The 9,235-nt window shown below is 38.4% G+C and overlaps 1 protein-coding gene and 1 long non-coding RNA gene across 2 annotated transcripts in view; one reads left to right on the forward strand and one right to left on the reverse strand.

The window, feature by feature from the left end:
- LOC111273197 (GTP-binding protein Rhes) overlaps positions 1 to 5,157 on the reverse strand; it is a 62,699-nt gene extending 57,542 nt beyond the window's left edge. Inside the window, exon 1 of the mRNA XM_022854914.2 lies at positions 4,977 to 5,157. The gene's annotated coding sequence lies outside the window, so the exon portion shown is untranslated. The remainder of the gene's footprint in view (positions 1 to 4,976) is intronic.
- A 726-nt stretch (positions 5,158 to 5,883) lies between these two features.
- Positions 5,884 to 8,055, forward strand: LOC111273246 (uncharacterized). The gene is made up of 2 exons (XR_002687911.1): positions 5,884 to 6,099; positions 7,070 to 8,055. It is a non-coding gene; the product is annotated as an uncharacterized LOC111273246 (long non-coding RNA).
- The last annotated feature ends 1,180 nt before the right edge of the window (positions 8,056 to 9,235 follow it).

Consider the following 9,235-nt stretch of genomic DNA (forward strand, 5'->3'; position numbering starts at 1 on the left):
CTTGCTCCCTCAGCAATACTTATTATGAGCGAGTACGAAAAGAATGTATTAGCAGTGAGAAAACGTATATCTGCCCGGGACCAAACAAAAGAAGTGCGACATATTTATTAAGAAATTAGTTAAAAGAGGAACTACAATTTCGCTTTCTGTCAAACAAAAGTTTTGCATTGTCTTAGCGGGCATCAGACCGAGCCGGACAAGCAACAAGTTCCGACGAATGACCGACCACATTGATACCTACTGAAACTGCAAAATTCGAAAGACAAAAGTGAACTTCAATAGTTTATCCTTCGCTACTTAAATAGAGATTTATGTATGATCATTCAGTGTATGGTTTCAACAAAGCGTAGGTTCATATGTACCGCGCATTGAGCGCAAAATAAACGATACTAATTACAATAGACAAACATGATATTATTCTGTAGGGGAATAAGGTACACCATCCGCCATACTAACTAACCACTTCAACTTAGTAGTAGACCGTATATAGTAATGTGCGGCGACTATCATCCCGTTCAGTGTTACATAAAGGTTAAGTTGACCTGGCACATTATGAAAAGAGGAAATTCTTAAGAAAAGTTTAACGAAATGAAACGCTGTAAAGCCACTTAGCAAAATGAGTCATCATCCTCCTGTTCCAAATGCTAGAACCATAATCGGGCCGGAGCTATCGCCGTGACACTATGAGTCACGATAAAACATTTTGATAGTAACATGCCTGTAAAGAAGGCGCGTTGTCTATCACAACCTATTTAGAATGTATGCTATCGTACATTGTACATATTTAGTTTTTGCATTACTTACTTTTATGATCATATATATATAAATCCGATCTAAGTAACGATTCTTCTATGAGAAGACATACTTAGGGGACATGATAAACGCGAGATGGGCAACCGCACTCGAAAGGTTCAGTTCAACGGTGCGCCTACATAAAGGTATTGAGAAGTGTATACAGCGTATCCTTATAAATAGGCTGTGCCTTTACTAACACTTTGAACCATTCGTTTACCATAACAATACGGAGGAACGCGGAGGAACGTCTGTAGTTATACCCTAATAGCTTTGGAATCAACGGAAAATTACTCAAAATAGTGGCCTTTCATAGCGGGAAATCGCACAAACCAGTCTAAAAGGCCAAATGTTAATGACGAGAATCTGTTCACTGATTAATACACGTGGCCAAGAGTAGGTCGAGTACTATGTTAATACGTTTAGATTATGAGCGTTTTTTTTTTTAATTTTACTTTAAAACGATTTTAGTTAGGGCTATTAATGTTAGGGGTGCTATTTTGATTTGAAGACAATTTCACAAGTGGAAATCATTAGACGATTTATTTCTACAGACGTACGGCAAACAATGAAACGTACGTAAAGCTTAATCTGTTATTTAATTTTAACGTTTTTTTCCGAGCGCTGCTTTCTCAACCATAGTAAATCTTACCTAAAGCTTTTAGTTAAAGAACTAATATAAACGAGTGCGTTCCTTCGCGACCTGGTGTAATAATTAGATGAAACGACGGGCGGCATTTAAAAAACATGTTAGGGCTTAGAAAATAAAGTGAATATATTTGGACAAATGCAGTGATTTCAATCAGAAGGCAATCGAAAAAGTGTCGTTGCTATGTATTTCTATGGCGAAAATAGCGTCTTTTGATGATCTGATACAGCTTTTATCTAATCGGCGGCTGTACCTTAATGCCTAGGCTCGTGTAGGAACAGGAGGTATAATTGAAACTATCTGTATCAGTAACTGTTACAAAACGTCACACAAGCTCCTACAAAGTTCTCTCCTACAAAGTTATTCATTTATATCGACAAACACTTCGGAAAGTGCCCTTACTAAAAATATAATCATGTGCGTTAGCGCGCTATAAAACATTAATCATTTTATTTAGCTATAACTCCCGTTAAACGTCTTAATACGTTTTGTTACCATACGTTACGTTACGTGTTAATACGGTTTGTCTAATTGTGATAGTTACCTTCACTAAAGGTTACTATCACGATTAGAACATTTTTATTTTATAAAATTGTGCCTGAAGTGGGACACTGTGTCTACCTGCTATAACTAAATATCTCTTCAAACTTCGCTCGCCGGCTGAGTTGACAAGGCAGAGTAACCTGTTAACGCTCTTCTACGCGAGAACGAGGTCACCAAAAGCGTGTTCTATTCATAGGCCGAAGTACTCAACAAAGGCCAGCGTACCTTATGTCGTTTGTTCGACAAACGGCTTTCAGAAACCCTGCTCAGGCACTAGTCGGCCCCTAAGATGTACACTAGACGGTGCCGTTTCGGCCCAGGCTTTGTGAGTTACAAGCGTATAACTTACATTCGAGAGGCAAGTTGCATATGCCAGCAAAATAGGAAACGACATTAAAAAGGGTAGAGCGGATAACAGACTAACAAGCGACATGGCGGATTCGGAGGTTCGATTAAGTCTTAGGAAAACAATACATCCGGCTCAGGTGAGTCGTTAAAAGACAATGGAGGCAAAGTAACACAACGTATCTGTCAAATCGTTCCAATTCAATGCCACAGATTAAATGTACAAGGGGCATAAATTACGGCAAGTATTAAACTGGGTTATGCCGTAGAAGTACATTGTACGAAGGCAGACTGCTCTGAATAAAGCAGTCCATTTTCGTGATGAGTGTACAACGATAACCATTAATGACAACGTTCACATTCCGTTGTGCTGAAAGTTATATTATCGATAGTTAAATCAAATTGAACTGCTCAGATATTAAAAAATAAATTACCAATTAATTTTGACTTAACGTAGCAGTGTGGTCCACCGTATGTTTCATCAAAAACAATCAATGCACACAAAATACTATGAAGTCACTTTTGCTGTTGCTACCTGACCGGTTATACAATGTTTTGACAAACTCATCGCTGAAAAAAAGTTTGTGGTGGAGCTGAATCAGGCGCATATTTTTTACACAGGCCATAAGCAGCACCAGTGTGTACAGGACAACGCGAAAAAGATGCCGTTTGATTAAAAAAGATCAGATAGAACGGGCCGTATGTACAGCTGATCAAATATTGTTAAACATGAAATTAAAAATGGAAAAAGAGTAACCTCTCTGAAAACATTACTCCACGCATAGTCGCTTATTGAATTAGTTCATCAGGATTTAACACCGAGACAAGCTGAAGGACATACGGTGAACAGCATCAGGTAGTTAGTACTCGGTAAATACCATTTTCAAACAATGGTTGTTTCAACTTGGAGAAGACGCCAAATGCGAAGATGGATTTAATGGCAACGCGAAGCAAAAGAGGTAGAAGAAAACGGAGAACGTAACAAAATGTGAGTGCATAGCAGAAGAACTTCGCTATGTTACGATATGACAGCTACAGATAATGCTGCGTACATCGTTTTATGCACAGTAGTACCGGCAAAGAGCTATAATGGCGCACATGCGCAAATTCATTATGCCAATTTGCATGAATGGCACGCACAAGCCGCCGAAACGCCTGGATCCTGGCCTTCGGCTTCGGTCCTGGCAAACAGCGTTTTGTTTGTCTACGCCAAGTTGGAGGGTAGCAGTTCCAGGAAAGTTGAAATATCGTTCCGGCATTAGTAGACAACGAAAATCTGTCACTGATACCGTTGGCCGGATCAACGATGCTTAAAAACTCGGACGCATTGTGTTGCTGCGTTGTTTTTTGGCTTTTGGATCGGCCACATAGGCGGACCGAAATACGCGATGTCCTTTAAGCTAGGAACTTTCGTAAACTTTATTATAACACAAATTACACGATTTCTGACTCTAAATGAATCATTCGCGTCAGAGAGTCAACCTTTAAACCTTAAAAATCAGTAATTTTTACGAAGTCTCCATTCAAAACTTGTATAGACGTGAATTATGGAGACTGTTCGCGCTCGGTTTCCTATTCAATAATTAACAACGCTTGAAATAAGGTTAGCGCATGTGTACGCTCGTGCCGAAAAACCAGCCCTGACGACCTATTGCCACCCTGCATACAAAAGTGAGCTTTAAAACATTGTTGTTTAGTCGAAGCTAACACCTTTATTTAGGTCATATGGATGAATAACAAACCTGATTTGAACTACACCTAAATAAAATTTTAAAGCTAGAATTAGTTTCGCATACTCTCGTTTTGCTTGTAGCTTATTTTGAACTATATAGTTGATCGGTCAGTATAAAACTCTTAACTTTTCAGGCTTTTGTCACAGGCTTCGTTCAATCTGCCATTGGATAATAGCTTGATATTATCAAAGACACTATCGACACCATGCTGAAACTTAACAAATTTTCGTATTATGAAATTAAAAAAAAAAAAAGCAGATAGTTTATTACCTAGGTAGTACGCCAGGTTACAGAAAGCAGGTAACTAACTTTCTTGCGGTGTGAGGTCGAGCGTTATCGTATTATGAAGCCGGCTCACCACCGTTTACAAATCGTGGCATGGCTTCTTAGTGCAGTAACCTTTTCTAATTGTTGACAGACGGTACAGTTCGGCCGTAATCGGCGAGCTAGGGCCTATGAAACTATCTACGTGTAACACCTGCTTCTCTTTATTATTAATATAGGAGGTAGAAATAGGGGTACGAACACCTACTTATAACATACGTAATTTACTATTATGAGAGCGTAGTTCTTTTTTAAAAATTACGATTTCAAATTACTTATTAACATGGCAATATTTTTTACATTGTCCGTACATGATTAATAGCTTTTATTATGTACATGGCTTATCTGCCCAAGTTAAACCTTATTTTCCAGAAATTTCCAGAGAAACAGTAAACATTCTCAAATAATACGTACATATCTATACACATACAATGTTCAAAATAAACCGGGACACAACTGATCTCTTTTGTTTTCAAGTTGCAGACAGTTAAAAATAGACATGTTGACGAAATCATATGCATTTTCCTAAAGGAGTCTTTATCTATTACAACTACATATCAAGGCTATATTTTAAGATTTCAGAAGCTTACCAGCAGTTTTCCAGCAAATACGTCTGTGGATTCTTGAATCACTTTTCAAAAGCAACTATGACTGAACGAATGTTTACACGTTTAAATACGCTGGGATCTTGCTCAGATACGCCACGTATGAAAGATCCAAACTGTTTGAGCAGACAGTGAACTAGAAGTTCTAAAATGCAATGGCCTAAAAAAGAACAAAAGCTTAAGGCACAGAAGTTCGAAAAAAGCGGTAGATATTTTAGCCTTGGAAGCAGGCTTTCACATTTACATAGGATTTTTGGGATTATCACAAATGGCCTTCTCTATTTTTTTTTTATGATAATTTAACTCTCTCTACATATGCGAACACTTCCCAGATTACCTGAAGGTACCACAAATACCGGTAACGGCACAAAGCACCGATTGTATTATCTTATATTCTCAATAGAGCAAATATATATATAAACGGTGATAGAAATAGTCATTTTTTGACGCGGTTAACTCGATCCGCTAGAATAGATATTGTCAGTGTTTGATGTACGACCTAATTTTTACAAGTTCGAGTTAGAGACGAAGCCTACATACAACTAAATTTATGAAAACGACCGAATTAATGGACCTCGAAAGCGACGTTCGATTCATGCCTGAGTGCAAATGATAAGAAAGCGTGTGCAACGTAGGAGCCACCGCCAAAAATGTCGACAACAGCATGCCAACCTCTTTAATAACGTCAGTACCGATAGCGGCATGTGTATGCCGTACAGCAAGCTCGCGGCTGTATACCGTAACCAGCTTCAAACGTTTTCTTTTTTTAATTTTAACATAATTTTACGAAAATGTCGCGGACGCCGGCGAAGTGCAAGGATGTCAACACCATAGCGGACTGTGACCCGCCGAATGGCGTTGCAGCAAGAATGGTGGACTGGCGTAAAGCGGCGGAGTTTCGAAAGGAGCCGCACCAGGAAAAAACGAATGTTGCCCGGTGTAGCATGCTCTGAATGTAACCGAAATACTAAAGAGCTTTTAGTAGACACGGATAGGGCATAGAAATTTAATCACTGGACGATATGTTGCCATTTTTCGGCGTACCCCTTTACAATGAGCAGTAGATGATAGTGTGAATGATGTATATTTGTAGCTGTATTGTGGAAAGGTATGTCAGCGAGTACGTAAATGAATACGTGTAAAAGGATAAGGAAAGTAGAATCTCAGGAGAGCCGAATTTTTCGACAAAGAAATGAATTTATTAATATTACTTGAATGAATTAATTGATCACATTAACCAATCCATAACCGTTTCCGGAGTTGGCTTTTGGCGAATGTACCACAGAACGATTCGAGGAATGAAATCGCTCTAGCCCCCCTGGCGTTTCAGTGCTCTCTACGCTTGCAGATCACATGCATGCCTTGGAGCATTTTTCAAAAAATCTCTCTTTAATAATTGTTTTTCTAAATGTTTATATTGAACAGGATTTATTCGCAATTATTCTTTCAAATTAACCGATGCATGGACTTCAGGGGCAATTGAAACTCTGCCGAACTGTGTTTTGTCACTCATATCTTTACCAAATCTAGTTCTCTGTCGGGCTACGAATAGTAGGCAAGTTTCCAACTATTGGAATGAACGCTTGTCTCGAGATAAGTTGCGAAAATTAGATTTAAGGTCGCAACATGACAGCGATATCAGCAAAACTTTGACCGCAAGTAGATCGAAACAAATTAATACTAAAAAGATAAGACGGTTGTATCGAGCGGTTTTTAGGCTATTTACGAGCTTTTCGGGTGTCGAACTTAGTACCTGACCAGCGCATTAAACTTCCCGTATGGAAAGCGTGCCACCTTTAGAAAAACTTTGGCATTAATTTGACGATTATTCGACGTAGTATCCGCGTAGTGCTTCCATTTTCCTTTTGCTTGCAAAAAAAATGGGTAAAGTATGATAGGGAGTCCCCATCTGTGACACCGTAGACAGTTTACAACAATGGATTCACTCATGTAGCAAGAGATTATTCTATGCAAGGTCGAGCCTAGACAACCGGATCATTGATAATCTAAAGTATTGTTTACAACTGATATATTTAGTCATTCTTCTATGATTGTCTCTGTTACTATGTGCCACACAGGAACTGCTGACTCGTTCGCATCGTCCTTGACCGCCATGATACTGTAAATTTACTTGAGGTGGCCGAAGCATATCTCTAACAACTTGGCGGTGTGACAACCGTTAATAACAGATTCGTCATCACCGGAGGGCGCACTAGTTGTTGTTAGACCCTGTTCGTTTTTTCAACCAAAAACGTTCCGTTTCCTCCGCAAGATATTCGTTCGTCGATACTGACAAGATGACAACTCCACGCGTGACAAAAGATTCCCAGACGCGTCACTGCGCTCTACGAAACGTTAGCTCTTTGTACAGCGGGTCTGCATCCTAATCTTCTGTAATGAAGGATGGCGACTTTTTATCTGATTATTAAGTCAATTTAGAGCCACTGCATGGACACTGGTGACTTAAGGATTATCTATAGTTTAAATACATTTTACAATACGGAAAAATAGATATGTCTATTAGAAACATCTTCACTGCTTCTTGCAACTTTTTCCCAAATTCAGGTAGAAATATTGATATACATTATTATAGAAACGCTTTTCTGCTTGCATTTTTAAACCCTGCCAACGATGCACGCTGTACAGTCTGCATGTATAAAAAAAAGCTATTATTATCAAGACGAACATTACTCGTGCACGTAAACTGCTACGACCGATTATGTCACCTTCACGGCAACGCTAACTCCGAAGTGTTTATTCACTTAACAGATAACATGTATCAACGAAAACTTGAATATATTTTAGGATTTTCAATTGAATTAAGCCCGCATATAACAATACGTTATAGGATTAAATTATTAGATTGATTTTCATTTTTACCTTCCTATATTATGTTAAGTTTGAAGTAGATTTTATTTCATAGCGCAAGCTAATTTTAAGATCATTTATCCAAATAACGTAACTTGATTAGGCCTTCCGAGTTATCGAAGGCTAATTAGAATAAACACTTAAACCCTTCCTAAGCCGTGATAAGGCTAGAGACGCAATAAATAATTAACAAGAATATATTTTGTACTGGCTCACTATGTTGGATACATTGTTGCCAGCGGATTCACAACGTAAGGAACTCTACTAGGAGTCATCTTGCTTTGTATAGAGAAAACTCACCATTTCCAATGCAGTGTACCTTGTAGAATTAAGTATATATAATATATAGTCCGATTTAGATAGGTCATCTCCTAATTTCAGTATGATTTTCCTTCAATTAAACATTTGGATAATATCAATATTACGATATTCCTACTACTCCCTTGTATTGTTTCTATTTCTTTACTAGATTGTGAGATTAAACATTGAGTGAATCGTATGACTTGAATCTACGTAATGTTTAGTCTACATAATCTGTGAAGAAACACGCGTCTCGTCCACGCGTGTTTCTTAACAGCTTAACGGATATGGAAAAAAGGTCAAAATGTTACATAAACATATATAGCTGTCCACCCAAAATAGGCAATTGTGAAACTTCAATGTCAGAGTTGACGCTTCTGTGAACGTTTAGCATATAGGACGCAACTGCATTCCGGGTGGATCTGGTGACTGTCGCCGCGATAATCAGTCATTTTTTAGAACAGCGCCATTCGAACAAGTGATTAGGGTCCTGTTTTTTTACCGCCTCTGCGTGTACGATAGGGAAGACACATTTAATGTTACCTAACCCATTATATGATATTTACCACGGCTTGGGCGAATTCTGCGGTTTATTACTCGACAGCGTACTTTGTACGGGCAAACCTCTGGTTGAGAGACAAACGAGAACTAGCTGCTTGTAATCTCGTCAAGGGTAGATTTTCTACTACAGAATTTCTATGAAAGATAAAAACTTTTCGGTATGACACTTATTGATTCTCATATGCAATATGCGACATTTGACAGTATTTGAGACAGAATCAAACAAACGATTCTATAATCACCCCGTACGTCAGCTGCCGCTAGTATGTTTAATTTCACGCATATATAATTTTATCTCTCTCTACAATTAAATCTATATTATATAGCAAAGCCCGATTGACAAAACTACGCGAAGCGTATCAATTCCGATAAATTATCATTTGTTTTTTACTTTTGTTCAAACCCTCTTTTGTAGTATGGTTTAAACGCGCTGATAGTACGTTTAGTAGTATCGGATACACTATGCAGAAGTTTGAAGACCAAAGGATTCGGACGTAAATGGTCACCGTTAACCG

This window comes from Varroa jacobsoni, unplaced genomic scaffold (genome assembly GCF_002532875.2).
Source record: "Varroa jacobsoni isolate VJ856 unplaced genomic scaffold, vjacob_1.0 scaffold_194, whole genome shotgun sequence".
In the NCBI taxonomy this organism is placed as follows: Eukaryota; Metazoa; Arthropoda; class Arachnida; order Mesostigmata; family Varroidae; genus Varroa; species Varroa jacobsoni.